The 22590-nt window shown below is 37.8% G+C and overlaps 1 protein-coding gene across 2 annotated transcripts in view; it reads left to right on the forward strand.

The window, feature by feature from the left end:
• Positions 1 to 14037: 14037 nt before the first annotated feature.
• Positions 14038 to 22590, forward strand: part of LOC146002476 (uncharacterized) — a 117573-nt gene continuing 109020 nt past the window's right edge. For both annotated transcript variants that reach the window (XM_083140354.1, XM_083140356.1), the window contains exon 1: positions 14038 to 14127. The gene's annotated coding sequence lies outside the window, so the exon portion shown is untranslated. The remainder of the gene's footprint in view (positions 14128 to 22590) is intronic.

A 22590-nucleotide genomic window follows, 5' to 3' on the forward strand; every position in this document is an offset into this window, starting at 1 on the left:
GCACTTTCACCTAAAAGATTAAACATATTTACTTCCATCCAGAATGTGGTTTGACTCTTCATCTCACGCTCTATTTCCTTCCTTCTTCTCTCCTCTTTCTCTCTTGTCCTTTCCACTCTTTCCAACACCTTCTTCCATTCTTTGTTTATCTCCAGTCCCCCATTCCAGTTCATTGTGTCTTCTTCACCTTTCTTCTCTATTTCCTTGTCCTCCTTATTTTCTCACTAGTATTTTCTTCTCCCTTCCTATCTGCTTAGCCTCATCCCACTATGTCATGTCATGTTTCTCTCGTGTATTTAAATATGGCATTTCTCTCTCTCTTAAGTCATACTTCATCCCTATGTTCTTTCAACCTGTCTTTCAGCCTCTTTTTCGTTTCTCCTATGTACACACTCTGACATTCTTTATATTTCACTTCGTAGATAATCCCTTCCTCTTCCTCTTCTCTGTTCTCCTTTTTCGTGTTTTTTATTCTTCGCTATTCTAACGTTACGTTTAGTTTGTTTTATAATAAAATAAATTACTGCCTTGGTCAGCATATTGAGTTTTTCATTATTTAAATACATTACATAATCAATTCATCCACCCCATAACAAACGAAATGCAAAAATGATATAGGTATATTGTCTTTGAAATGTGCGCGCTTCTTTTTCTCCAAAGCAAACTGTTATGACATCAACTATCTGAAGCACTTAGTTGTTCTTAATTGTCCTTTTGGTAATTCACAATGCACTCCAGAAAAGAAGGAAAACGCGAACGAAGCGAGCAAGAAAATTTTTCGATCCAAATTTATATAAATTAAAAAGTATTGATTTAATAGCTCGCAATAAGTGTCAAGGGACGCCATCGCATCCTCTTTTACAATTTTTCTCATTCAGACCGTTCGGCGTAGAGGGACAGTTCTCGCAGCCCCCTAGCTACTAGTGCTCTGAACTTGACAAGACTGCAAGAAAAGCAGATATTGCAAAATAAATTTTTATTTGTATAAAATTTGAAGTCGAGGGGACAATTGCCCCTCTATGCCATCTGAAGAAATAATGCAAGAAAGACGTGAAAACTAATTCTATCTTCAGTATCCTTTTGTCCTGCTACTCTTAGATTCTTCTAATCTTGCATTCTTTTACTTCAATCTTTGCCTCCAACAATTGATTTTCGTCCAAGGTTGGAAAAAGGCAATGGCCCCCTCCCTCCTTATGGTTGCGCCACTGAACCGCCTTTCCCCGTAATTGCTTCGAACTTTCATGGGCTTGGAATATACTTCATTTTCTTTAAGGGTATAATATCGTTTAATAACAGCAATAAGATTCCTCTGCACTAAGGATGGCCACACCTCTCCCTTCGAAAACGAATGTCAACCTAAAGGTATATATTTTATACGTATAATTTGATTTCAGTCATAGTAATTAACATTATTATGCGATAGTTTCAAATTCAAGTGGTGTTTTTGACGGGCAACACTATTATCGGGGTAATATGCCCCATGGAAAAATACCTTGCTTGTCCATTCGTGAAAATAAATCTGCGAACGTCCGTGATTAGGGGGCAACTGCCCCCGTGCGCACGCCTATGCTCACAGATATGCCAGGACTCGACCCTAGGTCAATAATCGTTATTCTTACAATAAAGCACAGATTCAGATAAATCCTTCGATAAGTTTGTTTCCAGTCAGACAATATTATTTTAAGTTGCAAGTAACAAGTAAGGGCAAATCATCAGTTAACTTAAGTTAATAACGATTACCTTCCCTTGATCCAAAAATTAAAAATTGTATATATATATATATATATATATATATATATATATATATATATATATATATATATATATATATATCCCAGTTATTAATTGCTTGCAATGCAAGAGCAATTTAGTGGAGGACAGTGCAAAAGGTTAAAATTTACTATAACTCGTTCGAGAAGGGCATTGGGAGGGTGGGTCGAACAGCTCCTCTGGAAATTGGCATTGTTCCTATCTAGTCACAAAAATCACATCACATCACTTCTTATTCTTATTGTTGATAACGGAAGTGCAGTTCGCTTAGTTAGTATTCGAACGGAATAACCAGAGTAAATACATTACATCAGGTTGTATTTCCATATTCTATAATTTAATAAAAAATAATATTTAGGAATAAATTTGGTTTATTTTTATTACTTTACTAGTGATTTATTTATTTCATTTATTATTGTAAAATAATTATATTTTTATTTTTTCTACTATTCAAGTTTTATCATTGGTCTGACCCCCCTGCAAACATTTCTGGCGACGGGCATGGCAATGCCTAGACACCATACTCCAGGCGCGGAGCGTCCATGTAAGCCGTGTAAGCCGGGCTTACACTTTTTTAGTTCTAGTAAAATGTATGTAATTATATGGCAAAATTCGTAAAAACTTCAAAGTTCATCTCGGCCCGATACCAGTATTCGAGATTCTGTTTGTTAGATTGCAACACTTCAGCACCAGATGGCACATGAGAACTCCCGCCTTTTGCTTGGGGAAAGTTGTAAGCCGTCTGAATGTTGCCTTACAAATTTCTGACCGCGAAGGAGCAGTGCCTACCGTCACCCACCGTATCTGGAAGGAGAAGAGCGAGGAATATAGAGAGAAGAGCGCGTCGAAACCCTAGGTGTGTAAACCTACGGGCAGAGGCTTACAGCAGCGTTGCAAACCTCATGTTTAGAAAAAGTGTTGTTCATGGACGTCCGCAGTATTTCTTTCCACCAGGGAGGATTAAGCAAAGTGTTTCTTTTTCAGGGATTGGGGTAAACTAGGTATATTTCCCTTATCAAAATATACTAATTCAATTTGAAGTTAACATTTTTTTGCAACGCCCTTACAATAATTAACAATTTGATGTGACTGAAATGAAATTGTATGTGTGAAAATGGTTGACATTCTTATTTTAGGAAGTGTCTTCTTGCCTTGCCCCTTCTGGACATCCATGGTGTCGTTTAAACTCCGAAATTATACTACATACTACTAAATTGTTCTGGGATTTTCATATTATAAATATTAATTTATAACAAAAACAAATATAAATTCGAATGGTTCAACCAACGGCATTGATGTGCTAAATTCTTGTTGTTTCTGTTTTTCGCTTGTAGGAGAGCATAAACATTAGACATATTAAGATCTCTGTTTTCCGTTTATGTATGAACTCAGCTGGTAATAATTGAGCTAAAAAGTGAAATAAATAAGTAAATAAATAAATAAATGTTAATGAAAACTGAAGATTGAACCAATTTTACAAATTTCATGTCAAATGTGAACCAAATATTATTAATTACATAGACCGTGACTCAAACACTCTTCGAACAACGTACGAAAAGCCTGTTTATGATCTTTTAGGTGCTAGATTTGCCTTTACACTATTCTAAGAAAGCACTTACATGTCCTTTGATAGAAATTTCTGGATATATCCCTACAATTTGTGAGCATTTCTTTTATATTTTATATTGTATTTTTTTTTTACTAAATATAGGGGATTTTAAGGCAAGAGGGGGAATTTATTTATATCCGAAAGGGATATTCCCTTCACAGTCCGAAAGATCACTGCTTTGAGCAGTGACCGATTTTGGATCTGGTTTCTTTTTGTTTCCCCTTTCTTGCTGTGTGTTTGTTAAAGTCTCGAGGTATTGCTTTTGCGAATTCCATCTATTGAAAAGCGGAATGTCGTCCCTGTGCTGTGGTGTGATACAGTAGTGAAGTGCATTATGGAATAAAATGAGTGTGATTGTGCGGTGGGGTGGAGAACTTGTTGAAGACGCCGTTGTCCAGCAAGGATTTTGCTGCCAAGAAGAAACTTGTGGACATAGGTAGGCCCACCCCTTCCTTCTCTAGCAGACATAGTAACAGAAACGAAAAATAAAGTGCGCCAATTTTGCGATTCATGATACGGAGCTGATACTTGGTTATGCGGTTGTAAAAAGTATTCAGCACTTCTCTGTTTCCTTCTGTTTTCGTTTGTTTATTATTATTATTATTATTATTCATTTTATCTAACTTTGCATATTTTTTATCGATACGTTACTCATTGTGATAGGAATAACACTGACTTAATTATCAGATATCCAGAATTTTTGATTTGGTGAAAAATTCCAGGGAAGTGTTCTGAAAAAATTGGGGGGGTCGATGTGTGTGGATAAATCACTAATCATGTCAGCCCAAAAATAAGCACAACGGGAAATAACCTTCATCATGCTAGGCTTACACTGTTGGAAAGGTCACGCTCCGCCACTGCCATACTCTGATTATTGCAGAACTGGCAAGTATGCAGTTAAAAATCAATTTACAATAATCATTCTATCCTGTATTGTTAATGAAAACACGAGTTGTTTACAATTGTAAAGGATCAAAAAATGCAATAGTTTTAATAAATAGACTAAGAAATGGCGGTTACTTATCATCATTTATTTCAAATAAACATTCTAAAGTCTCCAAATTGTGACTGAGGTTATTTAAGGGGCGGTGCTAATCAGTTAACATTATTTAAGGGGCGGTGCTCATCAGTTAACATATTATTTTTGAATGTCCTATTCACGCAGAGAAACGAAATATTTTGTACAAAGCATTATCAAAAATTAATGTGCTTTTCCCATTCACTATGTTCGTGCACTTTATTTTACTCAATGCGAGTTTCAAGAATTTAACTAAAATGTTAAACGAACTTCTGATAACATCTACACCTGCATACGTTAAAATTAATTCTTTAAAAAAACATTGGACGCAATATAAAAATTGATAAAAGTGGCCATGGACAAATTTGTCGAGCAATACTTGTGTATCCCACTGTACGAACCAGATATTCGCATGGGATATATTATACTTGCTTTTTTTAGAGAAGCTAATATGAAATTTTAAATTTGTATTTTATAATGAATGAGTGAAAGTAGTTATGTAAAAGAAAAGTTAATTAAAAATGTATTTGAACTTAATATGTAGAAACTTATATAAAATATGTATATTTATGTATTTAAAAGTATTTTGGGCGTAAACAGCCAATAAAGTTTGATGATGATGCTAATTCCTCTTTAATCGGACTTTAGAACTAACTACATATATATTTTGTGACATTTTAGAAATGTTTGATCCTGTGGATACAGGGGGGAGTTTTTGTTATAACAAAATATACCAAATTGGTTTTGATTTCATGTACCTTACTAAGGATAATATCGAAAACACACACAAAATAATCTGTGATGCGATTGCAGAATGTTCTCGCTCTCCTTTCAAGAGATCATTAACAGATCTACTCTACACCAATAACAATATGCGTACAAGAAAAGTAAAACAAGAATGCTACTTTATAAATATTCATATCATGATAATTTATGTTATATATATATAATATGTGCCACATACATATGTTTGTGTGTTTGTATAGATGAAGATCTTCCTACCCCACCAGTTATAAATGATTTCGCAACCTGAGTAAGGGATGACTTTTTCGGAAAGCACCACCCTTTGGCGCAGTATATATATATATAATTCCAGAAGATACAATCCTTCAGCTGATGAGGCTCTGCTGGAGGTTGTGTGTTGTCATGTCCGTATGTTCCTCAGCCGCCCTTAAAAGCATCACTTTTTATAAATTGCATACTAATGTTATTGTATTATATGCGTTTTTGTTCTTGGTTAAGATCATCTCCATAATATTTGTCCTAGTCAAGGCACCTATTCCTCTAATTTGACTATTATCCAGCATGGAAACTGTTCTGGACACTTACAGTCGTTGTCGCGATTAGTCCCAAGTGGCAGAAAAGCGACGCAAAATAACCTAATTACATCAATCTGCCACTTTTGACTAATTGCAACAATGAGGATGAGTGAAGGGCCACCCTCAGAGACAACCTACGCTCAAGCAGGGAGGGATTCGAACCCGGAACGTCTGGTGTGATAGCGTGCTGTGATAACCACTCCGTTACGGAGGTTGGCTTTTTTTTTTTAAAAAAAAATCGCACCCATGTTGATTTTAAATAACTAATAGATAGTTTGTTGACCCCTCCCCAAATTAATACTCCCGACTCATCATATCTGCTTATATCTGAGAACGTCAGTATTCGTGTTCATTATACAGCCAACAACAAAAATAGGCAAATTGTCCATTGCTATTTTCATTCTACATTCCGCCTTGTTTCAAGTAATTAAACTTTCCTTGTATAGTCATCGGCAAAGATAATAATAGTAGGCAAATTGTCCATCACTATCTTCATTACTCCACATGCTATGTTAAGTTGTTGTTTTAAGTCCACTTTATGCACAATAAGGCTAATTGGGACTGGACCTACAGTTTAAAGTGGAATCCGAACCACTATGATCCTCCACCGGGTATCGAACCCCGGGACCCCTTGATCACAAGGCACACATGCTATGTTGTTTTAAGGAATGCATTTTTGTTAATGTAAAGAAGACGTCCTCTACCTATTGAAGTTTTTATTTCAATTCATGATCATCACATTGTGGAAAACGGTGGACAATTTTCCTACTTTTTCTTTTGCCGTTGGGTGTACGAAGCAAATACTATTCTCTCCCTATTAAGCTTTTTATTTTAATTCATGATTATCGCATTGTGGAAAACGGTGAAAAGATTGATGGACTATTCGCTTATTACTTTAGCCTTTGGGTGTACGATAATGCATGTATTGTGAAACTGTCTGGAGTTACAACCCTTATCTCTTGCTGAAGGATTGATGTATGAGTCACGTTCATTTGTGGTTGTTTTGGTAATAATCCGCGCCATGTTTGTAGCGTCCAGTTATGTTTATTTTCCGGACGAAATATCAGATAAGATATGCTTTGATAGCCAGGGTTAAGCATGTTGTTATTTTATTATGAACACATAACCAAGTTTGTTTATTCTTGTTGTTTGTATATAAGTAGTTTGCATAGGTAAACGTGCGTGTTGAGGTTTTATGTTGGGCCAACTTCTCTTAAATGGGCGATGCTTTTAAAAGGAGAACATGACGTACGACCCATAAAAAAAATCAGATGGAACACTAGGATAACTTTCAGTTTGGTGTTCGAATGTTATTTACGCGCATATAGCCTTCATGTTGATGCATCATTTATTCTTTCAGTCTCACTTAGTAGCACACCCAACGGCAAAGAAAATAGCAGAAAATTGTTCTACTTGCGTTCTTTGTAATTCAACTCTCTGCGTCAGATATTTTCCTCTGCTAATTCACTTTATGATCATTCATTACATTGTAGGAAACACATTGAACGAAAATTGTGAACAATTTGTATATTTCCTTTGCCGTTGGGAGTATCATGTACAATGTTCTCGTCGTATTCATTTCGAACTTACTTAGGAGATAACGGAAGCATCTGGGTTGTAACTTAAGATTCAGATCTTCGGAGACCATCACTTAGTTTTAGGTTAATATTTGAGTTGTTTTTTTTAAGTCCACTCTATCTATATAGATAGGGACTGGTATTAGAACTACGACATACCTTCATAGGCGTATCTTGGAGGGAGCAAGGGAAAGGGGGGGGGGGGGTTACTTGACCCACCAACATTTTAAGGCTTATTAAAATTTACAAGTTCAGGGTATTCTTGTTAACCTCCTGGGATCTGAGGAACAACGAAATAGAGTAATTGAACCCGAACCCCTTGATTACAAGGCGACGACGTTACCACTATGCTACCGGAAAGCCACATAGTTTTAGATGTCTTGAGGATGGGGTGGATCGTCTCATTTACCCACATCATATTTCAGAAGTAAGCCATGTGTGTAAGAATATATTTTAAAATTGCTATTTCGTGTAAATAAACAGGAGCACTGAAGTAGCAAGATATTCCAGAATTAAAGTGCACTGTTAATTGAAGCGGTTTTACCGTTAGAAATGTGTAAGCTGTCAAATTTGACCTACACATACGGTTTCTTTGGACCATTCGCATCATGTAGGAGTTCTTTAATCTTTAAACAGTTTGATGCTCTTAACAGTTTCGCAGGCATTCGTTAAGTTATCTCCAACTGTATTTAACATATCGCAATTGCTACACTTAATGCATGTCTAGCATCAGATTTCTTTTAGCAAAAATGGATTACAAAGTTCAGCATCAGATTTCTTTTAGCAAAAATGGATTACAAAGATCCCGGGTACGCCACTGCGTGAGGTTGGTTACAGTTGACAGGGTGCGCAAGTAGGGTGTAATTTTTTATTATTATAATTAAAAATAATCTGGTATTATGGCAAATTATCAAAAGCGTGTGGACGACTCGCTGTTCCAAAGTGTTTTTAGACCGATTGTTATTGAGCCGTTGCTTATGTAGCCTAGTTCTGAACACTTGATTTTAGATACGTGTGTGTGATGTTTCATATTTTGTTCATCTGTATTCTGAAAAAAGCTGCTCCCCTCATTTTCCATTGTTTGACTGCAAATGACTTCCCGTTCTTATTAGGAATTCCACACCAAAGGGGGTGGGGCTTACTTACCTCTATCAACCTCCTTTCCCCTAGGCACGCCACTGTGCGCGCACGCACACATTATACATAGGCCTGGCAATTGCAAACAAGCATGTTCACAAAGGTATACCTTGTGTCAGTTGAGGGCACAACTCTGTATTCCACAGGTAATTTTAGGTTAGTACAATTATAACAAAGTACATATTTGAGATTAAGAGATAATTATAAGCTGAGGGTATTGTTCTTTAATTAAGACCTGGGTTCGATTCCTCGTTGGGACTAATACTAATACTAAAAAGAGGGCTTGCATCCCATCAGCAACAGTGTAAAAGCTGGCCCTTCCACTTTTCAAGAAGCTTGTATGTGTATAAGTCCAACCTTCAATGTTATGTTAACGAGTTAAAAGTAAGCAGATTAGTATGAGAAAGGTAAAAACTGTTTCTTCCTATTCAATTTGTATATTGAACTTATCACTACAATGAAGTGATAGAATGAAAGTCGCAAATCCGATGACTAAGCTATACTTTGCTTGAAAGTGAAAGAGTTAGGCTAGCTACAGGGAAATTCTGTGGTGGCGGCAAGAATGGGGGGGGGGGGGAGTCGGGAATTTTATTTCCATAGACTTAAAAATTCCTACTTTCATTCTCACTGGAAATACCACTGCAAGCTAACATGGTTCTGACGACTTCCATCATTCGTTTCAGTTATTGTTTCTTTCCTTTGTATTCACTCGCTGTAGACTGCGAGATTTCACACTGAAGCGACAAACGACATGTGCCGCTTGACAAACTGTGTGAAATGTTGCTGTTGATTGGCTCGTTCCCAAGTGACACGTGTCGCTTCGGTATCAAAGCTCCGAAGTGACAAGCGGCACGTGTCGCCTCGATCTGTTGTTTGTCCATGAGGGGTGAATGCCTGCTTGTAGACTGAAGGGATCCGTGTCGCTTGGCACTTCCATCTGAAATATCCCTAAAATGTTATTGACAAGAGTGTAAATAACGAAAGCACTGTTGCATCCTTACTTACAGCGTAGTGGCTAACGGTATCGTCTTGTAATCAAGGGAATCCTGGGTTCGACCTCCGGAGGAGGGATATTGCATAGTGCTTCGGATCACATTGTATAACTGTTATGTCTATTCCGGAGTAGAATATACGGGCATGATATGACCAAACTTTTTGCCCAACAACGCTACAGTGAATTCAATATATTTTTTATTTTACATCGATTTTCTATCTCTGGGATAATCACCATAACGAATTGGGAACGATTCATGCCCTGGTCCAAGATTCGGATAGATATCGTGGGTCACTCAACCCGCTAGGCCCCGAGGCAGCATGAGTGAATTTGCAATAGTATTGAAAATTTAGGAAGGTCCTGACCCCCCCCCCTCCTACACACACAATTACAGATATCACTCGTTCGAAATCTACATTTTTTTCGCTACATTGCAACAACATCGGAAGGTGTTGAAATTAACCCCTTACGCGTTGTTAAATATCACAGGATGGCCTATAAAAGCTACTACTTCCGGTCGCCAGAGCATAGTTAACCTGTATGGCTTGCTGAAGTTTCCAGGGCACACAGCGACGAAGGTGGTTTGGACAACATAGGAAAGTGACGAGAAAAAAAATGCAATCCCCGTAAGGAATCGAATCCAAAATTGAAATTACTCAGTGGTGTGGCGGGGGGGGGGTGAGGGAGATTGCAGCCCCACCCTTATTGACTCGAGAGTTCATAAAAAATAATAAAAGTGCCTGGAATATGGGAAAACAGTGCCATATCTTGCAGGGGGGGTGGGGGGAAGGACGAAACAAAGTTAACTCTCTCAGCCGACCTTGAACATTTCTTTACACGCCACTGTACTCAACGAACTCCTACTTGGTCATTGGCATGGAACTAATCAAAGAGATGATGTTTACTAGCTATCAAGATCTAAATAAATTAGGCAATATCAAAGCAATACGGCAAAAACTATGACGACTATGCATAGCACCAACTTTTAAATGAATGTTTCAAATAGTACAAATGCTGAATATTCGTGTTGTAATGTCGCTTGCCTATCGCAATGAAGATCGACACGTTGATCCTGAAAGAAAAAAACAAATTATTACATAGCAGTACACCAGTGTTTTTATTGCGCACGTTCCACTTCTGTGGATTCAAAGATTATCTGTACTTACATTTTTGTTCTCAAATCTCCCATCGCAACTAGCGCCGCTGTGGCCTGAAATTTCACTTAATGTGACAATTATCTTACATACTACATGGCATTTTTGTACAAAAGGAAAGAAAACATGATGTAAGTAATTCGTTCTTTATTAACTTCAGTTGGATTTATACACTTACTGTAATCATTATCGAGATTAATGTTGCTAAAGATGCAAAAATGTTGTTACATAAAAGATTAATACGATCGCACGCTCATAAAATAGCCGTGAACTAAGGACTGTGCACACATTTTTATATCCATTTTAAACCGTTTAATAAGATTCTGAAATATAAATTACTAGATTGCAAATGTACGTCGAGAAAAATTAAAAAGACTGATTGAGGTAAATAACCCTGATGTCAATGCACCATTGTAATTTACGAACCACTGCGAAATTTCAAAAGGTAAAAGTAGCCGTATAAATAAAAACTTAGTTAACATCGAGCTACATCTCAACGTATAACACCGATATGCTCCAAATATTTATAGTTGCAATTTTTTCATTGTCGTTTTCACCCTCAAGCATAAATAGCAATACCATAGGGCAAATACCGGTTTCACAGTCTCCTCTTTCTTCATACTCGAAGCGCGGTGGGGGAAGGGGGGGAGAGAAAGTTTTGTTGTAACTTAAGACAATGGCTATTCTAGCTTTCTAAGCAAAATACTACTTCCGACTTTTTACAATGTTGAAGGCAAAGGAATCACTTTCTTGTTTAAACAATTCCTACACTCAACAAAAACTACGGTTAACGTTTTGAAACATAAAATGTGCTTTAGAATGAGTGCAACAACCACCACTTAACAACACAATACCAATACAACAAAAAATATGGGGCATATCAGTCAACTTGAGTTGATAGAAATAATTGCACATGCATACATACCTCAGGAAAAGTCTGTGAGAGCTCAGAGAAACTCCCCTTGTACATAAAATGTTAAGTCAACGAGCCGATTTTTGAGGAAAAGAAGTTCACGTCGATAATGCAAACTTGTTCCAGATAATGCTTTTCATAAATACTGGTATAGTCTTTACTTGCTGAGACATAAAGACGACCCTTGTAAGAGAAGAGTTTAGACTAAACAGCCTCTCCTGAGGATTTTTTCACTGCCAAAAAGAAAGTACACACTTTCCATTGTTGAAGTAGGCTGCCAGTTCCCTTATTGAAAATACATCCAACGTTGATAAAAGACAATTCCATTGCCTCATTTAAGAATCTGAGTCATAACAGTCATGTGTCATTCAACTTTTCATCAGGTGATGTCGTAAAGCACACATACCACAGAATGTTTACAATTCATGTGACTCATGAATAGGACTTCTTAAGTGCAAAGGCTAATCGAGACAGAGGAATGTAATTTCTTCACAATGATGTATTCGCCAGATTCTACCTCGGCACTACAATCAAAGCTTTGATATACCAACATCAAATTGCTCAGCTGCAGTGCATTATGGTCCTCCCAGGATTTTGAACAGATTAGAGACAAATATTACACAGCTTTATCTGATATGCGAGTTTGTCCTACGTTCTAGACACTGGTAATGAATTTGCACATTCCCCTTGTACTACAACTCTGATTTTATTTATATATTCTTCCTTGCACAATATCCCAGCAGTTTGCGATCTTCATTACGGCATCATTATCACAAGAAAATCGTAGCTAGTTTGTATACTGAACCATCCATCAACACATCATTGCTAAAACAACAATCTGCTGGAAGACTTTCAACAATCTCACTGTAATCCATATGAACTGAAGTGATATAACAGCACGAAAGTACAGTGTATGTACAGGGCGGAAATTTATTGCAGTACAAAATTCTTCCTTGTACATGAAACTAAATGAATGCAGGGCGTAGATGGTGTGGTCAGCACCATGCTTCGTCTAGATAATTATTTCACTTTAAAGGTAAAAATGATGAAAAACTACATGTAGAAGTTCATGTGTTTACTGACAAATGTATTTATCATACTGCAAATATGAGAATCTTGAAAAATAGATGACAAGTATTCAAGGAGACATGAGAATAAGAAACTGCAAATTGAAAGATAAACCGAGAACAAACGGAGTTTGTCTACGTACTTTTTCAAGAGTAACCAACATTCCACTACTATGGATCCAGTGCCTTACAGCACTAACTCGTTTTATTTTAGTTAGCTTGCAGTCAGATACTCGCTTACGTATCACATTACGTCAGCTTGGTATTTATTCTTCTCACCATGGCCTTCATAGCAGTCTGTTGACGCCTATAATTCTTGAATAAATATTATCATGTAAACGAAAACATTTATTGTATTAACGTCAGTATCAGAAACCGCGTGAAAATTATAAAGATGTGTTGCTGTCCTGAACCAGATTAACCTCTGCGTATAAAATGGAATTTCTATGACTAAATTTGTATATAAATTTATATGTATGTAGAACACGGCAAGTAATTATACTTAATGCACAAGTAATTATATTTAATGTTTCTTCCACGATCATATCATCAGAATGCCAGGCATCAATGAAAACAATGCATCGATAACTAGGATTCCAAAGCAATATTTGTGCGGTGTTAATGAAAACACTACATAGCATAATCTTCTATGGACGTAACAACTCAAGTTTGCCTAAAGAATGCACATACGGTAAAAAAAATACAGCTAATTCGACCAACTCACCCGTGATTTCCATCCAATAACAAATCTCGAAACATTTACTTACATTACACTTGCTGGAATTTCATAATCAATAACGCGAAATACCGTTAGCTATGCGAGTCTTAATTTCTCGTTCATCATAGCACACAAACACTTGAAAGTTCTTTCGAAGCTTCCAGTAATGAAGTCCACGTAATCAAAATACACATCAGACGCGTGAAGAACACCGGAAATTTCGCCACATCCAGGCACAGCTGGCTGGCATAAGCTTCACCTTCCATTTTGGTCGACGTGAACCTTTCGCGTTGTAATCGTCCCAAGGTCTTTTACAAGACTGCTTGCTGGGAATGTCTTCTGCATCGAGGCTTGCTTGCTAGTGGGAGGGCAGGTGCTGGCTTCCACCTCGCTCCTGTGAAAGGCTTCGTGAGAGCTTCACAATCGTACACGGCCAGTCGTTTTCCTTCCCTTCTGAACACTGCAGCCACGTCAATTGATGCCAACGAAACGGCGCTCGCGCTTGCAAGACAGCCTACGCCGACATGTATCACTCCGCGGGCGACTACCATCTATAACTCCAACCACATAATGTTTTATATGAAGAAGAAAGCAAGATATGTCACGGAAATAAATGTAACAACACCTCATTGTTTTGTGAATATTATGCGAGTACATATACTATACGAACGTAATATTAATGTTTATCTGGCGAGCAGGAGCGTCATTGTTTGAGGCGAGTAATCCCACACCTACAAGTAGTACTTCACCACTCTTTGTTATATGACGATGTACGTTAGTCATCGAGGTTGTCCTGAAATTAGAAATGTGTATCTGTTAGATGTAAAGGAAATTGCTGAACTTTTTCAAAGGTACGTACAAAAGTTGCATTATTCTTATTGTAGTAAAATTGTTGATCCTTGAGGCTTTTATTGTTTATAGTTTCTGGAACCCAAAAGACCTCGATCGTTGAAACGTCGTAGTGGTGAAGAAGTCGCCATCTTGAATGTGCATAAGGCGTTAGTCGAGTGGAAATTATTGTGCACATTTTATACTATTATAGCAAATGCATTCTTTCGGATGTAGATTTGAAAGTAGTAAATACCAAAGACTTCAACAGTACATAGTGAGTTCAGGTCTTTATGGATGGATGGGTACAGCACAAGACAGGTAAGTTTTTGGTAAATTTCATTTTTTAATTTCGAAAAATGAAAACAATCGATTCTTTGCAAAAAAAAATACTATTTTAATCGAGCTCGCAGTCATAATGGCAATGCATCTTTTGCATATTGATATAAACCGGGCGGACGTTGGCCTTACAAGCAGCAAATTTTATACATCTTGTCAAAGAAAGTGAGGGAATAAGTAAAGGATGCATTGTGCAAACTTGTACAACGTATTTAATCTACCTTAATGGTGCATTCTATACCTGCCCGCATTTCGCAGGCTTGATATTCGTACTTTTTATTATTATTATTAATATTTGAATCACTTAAATGAACAGACATTTTCTTCTACCGTTGAGGGAATGGAATGAGACGACGCGTAGGCAAACGGCACATTCAGTATGGATGACTTCACCGTCGTTTTTGTTGCTTAGTCTAGTCTGAAGTGTATATATTTGTATTTTTTGTTTCGTCGCATTTCTGCCACTTTCGGGCAATCACGACGATGAAAATGAGTGATGATTGGATTTAATTAATGAATCGACACACAAAGAACACCGATGGCCAGGCCGGTATTTGAATCCGGTAACCTCGGTGGCGTGATCCAAAGTCGACCACTGATCGGACCCGAAATACGTATATCGTAAGGCGTCAGTAGTGAGGGGCTGCCGAACCGCAAGGATCGTAAAATCAACTTTATATAATTTCTTAAATGCAATGGAGTCTTTATGCGTCAAAATTATGAAATAAGGCTCGATGTCTTAGCGAGCCACCACTTCCTTTTATAGGGGAAGAATAGTGATTGGTGTTTTTATTTAATATTGTTCAGTGTATGCTATCTCATTAGACGAGCTATTGAAAACTCGTGTAATGGATGAAGATGACCATGCTATTATAACATTAATAAGAAATATGTGGTGTAAGCCTCTGTTTGCGACTACAAACAAGTCGGTTAGGAGACAACCCATTCTGTTAAATGGAAGGCGACTCAGGTAAGTACATGTGATTTAATAGTTTTATTGTAAATTGTAGAGCGTCACCTATTCTTCCTACAGTCGGCGGCAAATGTAATAATAGACAAATTGCCCATTGGTATTTATTTTCTCTTGGTGCATCAGTGCTTAGGCTATTTGCACCCATGGACAGTCTAACGAATTTAGTGGTGCTCTTGTCATTTATACATCGTAATACTGATACTCATTTTCACACTGTGTAAAATGAGTCAGAAAAATCAAAATGACATCGAATTGCATCCTTATTAACATGTCTAAAGAAGCATGTGTGCACTAGTGTAGTTCATGCATCAGTTTCGTCCACTATTTCGATATGAGGCTGAGTATACTCTAGACCCGTTTTTTTATGAATATGGAATAACCACCAGCACTTTTGAGAAGCAGGCTTCTCAACGAAGTTAATTTATTTGGGCTAAAATCCCATATTGTAGCGGTACTCTTGTAATGAAGGGGTCCCGGGTTCGATACCCGGTGGAGGCACATAGTTGTTCGGATCCCACTTTAAACTGTGGGCCCAGTCCAGATTAGCCTTACTGTGCATAAAGTGGACTTAAAACAACAAATCAATCAATAAAATCCCATATTGGCAACGGGTATTTGAAAAGTATCCGAAGGGGGGAAGTGGATTCTAGTAAGTTATTTCAAAGCATCTGGATAACACTTTTGTAATTTCGAGACTTAGAATAGCGAGAGGAAAGGCGGAAGGACAGTAATTACTTGTACTTGGCGTATGCAGGATGGGAGCTAATTGAGTTACAGCCCCTTCCGAAATTTTGAAGAAAATTAACATTTTCAAATGAAAGCAATAAATAACTCTGGGAAAATCAAAGCGGTAAACAGACTGCCTTTAAAAATGAATACCGATTATTATTTTTGTCTTTGAGTACAATTTTAATAGAATGAAAAGCTCCAAATACACGAAATATTTTATTGTATATATCGTCCCCCTTAGAAGGCAGGTAAGTACTATCCACCTCTACAATTCCAGCCCTCTCCTCCCGAAAAAATCCTGCATACGCCAGTGTTTCAGGCAGAGGTCTGTTTATCTTGCTCCTATAATTTTCTTTCCACCCATCGCAGTTACAGTACCTGCCGTTTTATGTGCATGCGTTGTGCGCGTGTGTGATAAGTTAGTCCTGATGTTTTTAATAAGGCGAATTACTTTGAGCCAATCTGAATCCAGCTGCCAATTATTATCGCGAATATGTGTGCCCCCTCCCCCTTCCTTTTTTTTAGAAGTATGTGTCCTGGTACTTACATTTCACGAGGAAAATCAGCATCTGTCAGATCCGAAATTTGTCTTGTACAATTAGAATTTCACCTAAAATGGCGGTGAGACGTGAGAGGATTGGGTTTTGATAGTCGTAAATGTTTGAGTGCAATTTATATTTTCCAGGAACTACAAAGTGACTTCTTGGACATTGCTTCTTACGATGGAAAAATACATTTAGGAAAATATGGAATATCAAGGTGCAGGTGCATTATTAAACAATGAGGTAGATTCATATATACTGCATGCAGATAAAGGACAATAGCATGGCGACTTCTAGTATATAAAACTACTGTCAATATGCGCCTAGGATCACAATGCTATGTAGAAAACGTCGTCGCCTTGTAATGGAGGGGTCCTGGGTTAGATACCCGGTGGAGGCTCATAGTGGTGCGGTTCCCATTTTAAACTGCATAAAGTGGACTTAAAACACCAAATCAACAACAACTATGTAGAAACTGCTTCATTTGCTCATTGAGTGCTTGGAATATCTTGTGTGCATGTTAAAATATGTTCTCAAGAATGGGAAAATGCAGTTGTAACGTATACAAATGAATATGGAGGAACGTTAATTGCTAAACATACGGCAAAGTTTATAAGAATGTTTCAGAAGCATTATTTACGGCAAAGAAAGCGCTTGATGATGACAGTAGTACTGTTAAATTCTGCTTATAGGACCCTTGAGAAAGTGTAGTATGTGAATTAAATCGTGTACAGTTCATTCAAAGGATTAGTTTTTCGTCCCGATATCAAGATTACTACTGTTCGATCGATGTAATGATGAATGACACACCTGATGGAAATGGTTCAGGAATATGAAATGCATATTCGAAAGCAAGATATGAAGAAAAGTGCACAGATGATGGTGTTGATATATCTTAGTTCCCAGAGCACTGATAATTATATATATATATATATATATATATATATATATATATATATATATATATATATATATATATATTCCATCGGATGTGAAAGTATTTGCGGACAAGATTACCCACCAACTATTATCTAGGATGAGATTCAAGCAGAATTTTTCATTGATTATAAATGTAGACATGAACGAATCGCAGAGCTTGGCAATAACGGGAAGATGCTCAATACTGCAAATCTTTGTTTACGATACTGATGCCATCATATTTTGACAAAATAAATAAGCCAAAATATTGCCACATCATATTTGGACAAACATCATAATTGCAATTTGGGTTATGAGATTTTTCACTCCACGGCAATGCACCTGGTCAAGCAATGGCCTCTACTGCTACTACCCATAAGCCAGGTGCTTGTTTTTGTCGCCCGTTAATTTACAAAATAGCGGACAAGGATAATTTGAATAGCCTATGATTGTTGATAAACACAAGGTAAGAAAACTCCCTTAAATACAAGTAAATTGCTGCAAGGGGTGCTCTCTAAGGCGGAATGGTTAGCGCCACTACAACGTCACAAGTTCTAGCATTCATTCTTAAAACGCAATTGTAGCAACATTAAATCTCAAAACCGTGGAAATTCTTTGAAAACAATGTGTTTTTGGTTTATTAGAGCCTTAATTCTTTACGTGTTTGTCTGTATTATTTGGCTTACCAGAGATTATCGTAGTCCTTTCAATAAGAATTTATCTTTAAAGGCTGCATTGGAATTCCATAGTGTGCTCGTTCAACACTTGAAGGTAAGGCCCTTTTTAGACGAAAGCATTTTCCTTGACATTTGTCTAAATTCTATCGTGTAAAGTAATGAAATCATATAATTTTGATACCATGGCAGATGGAACGACTCCCATTAGCATCTGGCGTGGCATAACCAATTCGAAGCAAGCATTACGTCACAAGTGCAGCTGTAATGGCGGCCGAGTGCCATGTAAAAATTCTATCACTTCACATTTTTAAAAGCCAATAACTAATGAACGAGAGGAAAAAAGTTTGCTACGAAACTGTTTCAGGTACAAATCAATGGCACTGCTAAATATATACTTTATATGGAAGAATACATTAGCTATTTCATTGTAAACACAAGGACAGAAATATTCCAATATAAAGGTGAGGTTGATGCCTATGTTACAAAATAAATGTGTTCTTGTTCACACGATATCTTATTAATTAAATAATAATATCTTGTCTTAAATTGCATCACTTCCCCTTAAATTTATTAATTACTAAATGAAAAACTGTGAAAAACTGTGAACTTGTGTTATATTATCTAATGATTTGTGCACTCTTCGCATTGCAAATTCTAACCGGAATGATACAGGAAATGCTTTTGTGTGAAGTACATTTTGCTATGAAAAATGGTATAAGATTTGTGGAAACTTGTACGTAGCAGCATTTATGCTAGCAAAAATGTTAAAGGCAGGGCTTCCGTCTAAAGGGGGCTAAGGCGCGTGCTTTTCGAGAGTGAGTAACTCTGTGACCATACGAGAGTACGGAGTTTCTAGAATCTTGACTCCCCTCTTCCCATTCGTATGGTGGTAGTCAGATTCTATTTTCAGAAGTCAAGTATGCTTGCAACAAAACCGAAATTTCTATCTTTTTGCGTCTCGGGAATCTCTGGAGCGAGCGAGCGAAAGAAAGCAATCGTCTACGCAAGTAATGACTCGAAAGGGCACTTGCGAGGGAACGGGATTGCGTGGAGAAGGAAAAGCGACAGTAGCTATCAGCCGTTTACTGGAACGTATAGAGTATTGTTTCTCAACCGCCGGACCGCGATCCGGTGCCGACCGTAGAGATAGTTATATCGGGCCGCGAGAGGTTTTCGTGAAGTTTGCGACTTGAGCCGACTACCACCTGGAAAGATGGCCTTTCGTTCTGGTTTCGACTCGTACAGGTGTTTCTTCTTATCTCCCAATTTGGAGGTTGACGCACTGGCACCACAGCCAGTTTAGTTTGCGCGGCAATTTTCATTAACAAATATAGGTGTGTATCACCTGCGTCACAAACTGTTGCATTGTGGGATCGAGCCGTCAAGATTGTGGCGGGTTCTTGTAAACATTCGGAATTCAAGCGGGCGGGGGGATTTGAACCTTGTTTACGATGGTATACTTTGTGCAATATTAGGTTGTTTATGTCTAACAGGCACTCACGTCAGGTGCAAATCACGGCACAGAGTTTTCAGATTGTTGATTAGAAAACGCCGTCGTGGCGAGAATAAATCTTGCCAACATTAATGAACAAAACAAACAGTACACAGCGGTGGGTGAACATTTCTTTTCAGGTAAGTTCATATATCGCATTTCTCTGTGACTTTCAGACAAATGGATTGAACTGATGTTTTTTATCATACTTGCAAGTAGCGTTTCCTTGTTACTCTTTTATTTGGTAGAAAGGTGTTGATAAGTTTGACGATAAAAATAACATTCAAAGTTAAATTCATCTTGACAATTGCACGCTTGTACTTGATTATTTATATTTCATTCATTAACACAAACTGTTCTTAATTGTTATCCTATTCATGAGAAAAGGTGCCGGTAGTAGGTTTTGCGTACTGTCAGAAAAAAAGCATTGCTTGGTTAAAACATGTTAATGATATATCAAAGTATCTCAAATTGATTGATTTATTTTACTTCGTTTTTCTGCTATATTTGGCTAGTCGTTAAGATCAGTCATGCCCAGACCGAGATTCAACCCCTAGCATCGTAGTGTGTTGTGCTAACCACTCCGTCACGGAGGCCCGCATATCCCAAATTGTTAAAGCAAGGAGTGAGGTTACTGTTTTTGAACAACTCATTTCAAATTACTGCGCTTGAACAAACATAGAAGATAATGGCTGAGTCTTGGAATTTTCAGTTAATCTGTATTCAAGGTCGTCGGTGACCACTTTCTCCCACCCCGAGTGGGAAACATAGGTTACTTACTGGGGCGCGTCAAACGGCCAAATAGGCGTTGCTCTGCGAGCGCTGCTCACTTGATCGCTGAGCGAACTTGAACCTTGCTCGCCACAGGTTTGAGCCACATAATATAGCGTTTTTGTGTTTCGATCTCGTGAGGCAAAGGGAAGAAGAGGAAAACTGTATGAGGATGGCGGAGTGGCGACCAATGAGGAAATATTTATGATGAACTGAACGACTTGCGATATAGCGCAATTAGAGAGGAAGTTCAAGTAACAGAAGGTGATGTAATATTCCAATTTTTGTAATTGTATTAAAATGTAAGTGTTGTTTATTCCAAATAATAAATACTAAATATGTTAAAATGAAAATTTCGAGTTTTGTTCACATCAACTATTCTATTTCTATAATTAACAGCTTTTCAAACACCGAAATCTTGTCCTCGACGCAGCCACATTGATCACAGACTATTCAAAGGCACTGATATTTTGATCAATGAGCAAACTGTAAATGATCCGTCTGCTTAACCAGCGAAAATCTTGCTCAGCGAGCGTCGCTCACATACTTGACGGGCCCCTGGATGTAAATATTTCAAGCAGAATCCGAACCACTAATAAATACGAAATAAACTGATTCCATGTAGCTGGTTCAAGTAAATAAACACAGGTGAACTAGAGTTGGCCTTTTCGTTGCCTTTTTATGCAATGTTAACGACATTTTACACTACCAACAACAAACGCGCACTTGGCACAGGTGTAACGAACGCTGCGTGGTGGGTATTTCCTTGCAGACGACAAACAGCTTTGCCGCAAACATGGCGGCGGTGCGAATCCTGACGTCACATGAAACCCACCTATATTGAAGTGGAAGTAATCTCATTAATTTGAATTTTTCAGTGTGCGAAATGGAAGATGGCAACGAAAATCAATTCCCAAATAAAATTAATGATAATGGCCAGAAGGAAACTAAAATATTCCATTAGATCCAGTCAGTCGTTGTCAACTAATTTAAACCAAATTTTATATTTGTCAACAAGCCTAGACACAATCGAACTGATTCTAAGATTATGCCATAATATATTTATTAATATTAAATTTCAAGGGTACATACTAATTAACGTGTAAAGTTAAAAAAGAATAGAATGCTATTTACGAGTCAAATTGTTGAGATCTGGGCATCGACTTTTAAAAGACTAACTTACACTGGTGCACAGCTTCGCTCCTGCCACTCGCTTTCTCCCCTTCTCTACCGTTATGTGCAACCTTGCCCTCACGCTTCAACACTCATGCGCTTGCCTCTCGCTTTCTGCACGCTCAATCTATTTTCTGTTCTCACATATTCAGTCTTATCAGATGTTGGTTTGAGCTTCAGAAGTGCACTTTATGCACAGATAGGCCAATCGGGACTGTGTCTACATTTAAAAGTACCTCCTCCGGGTATTGGACCCCGGTACCCATTGCTTGCAAGGCGACGAATTATCACTATGGCATCGGGGAGACCCCGCGAAATGTTGATGTTGACAATAGCAGCTGTTGCCACTGCATGGAAAAGAAGCGGCGAACCCGTTCTTGTCACGTTTCTATTACCCATATCATGTATCGGTAAACATTTAAGAAAATAACTCTGTCGTCTGTGCTATTTTGTTATTGAATTTGACGCAGTCTACAAAATTCTGTATCCTTGCACAAATCTTAATAATACTGATGAGGTGCAGATATATTTCTTATATTTTCAGTATTTATTTTGCACAGTTCGTAAACCGAGTTGATTTAAAGAGCAAATTGTAGAGATACTCGTATATTTACTGCTCCGGTCTCGAAAGCTAGAATATCCCGGGTTCGAATCCCGGCTCGGGCATGGGTGCTCTTTGCGAGTGTCCCTTCATCAAATTCATATCATCATCACTCATTCTCATCTTCGCGATTAGCCAAAAGTGGCAGAAAAGGGAAGTAAATTAAACCAAAAATCGATCAATCGAAAGCAAGGAAACAACGGCGATGGGACTCGATGATAAACACCTTTTCAGAGCCTGGCCCTTTGAGAGCTGGTGCGCCATGGAGTTT

This window comes from Lepisma saccharinum, chromosome 18 (assembly GCF_977018435.1).
Source record: "Lepisma saccharinum chromosome 18, izLepSacc3.1, whole genome shotgun sequence".
NCBI classification, from domain to species: Eukaryota; Metazoa; Arthropoda; class Insecta; order Zygentoma; family Lepismatidae; genus Lepisma; species Lepisma saccharinum.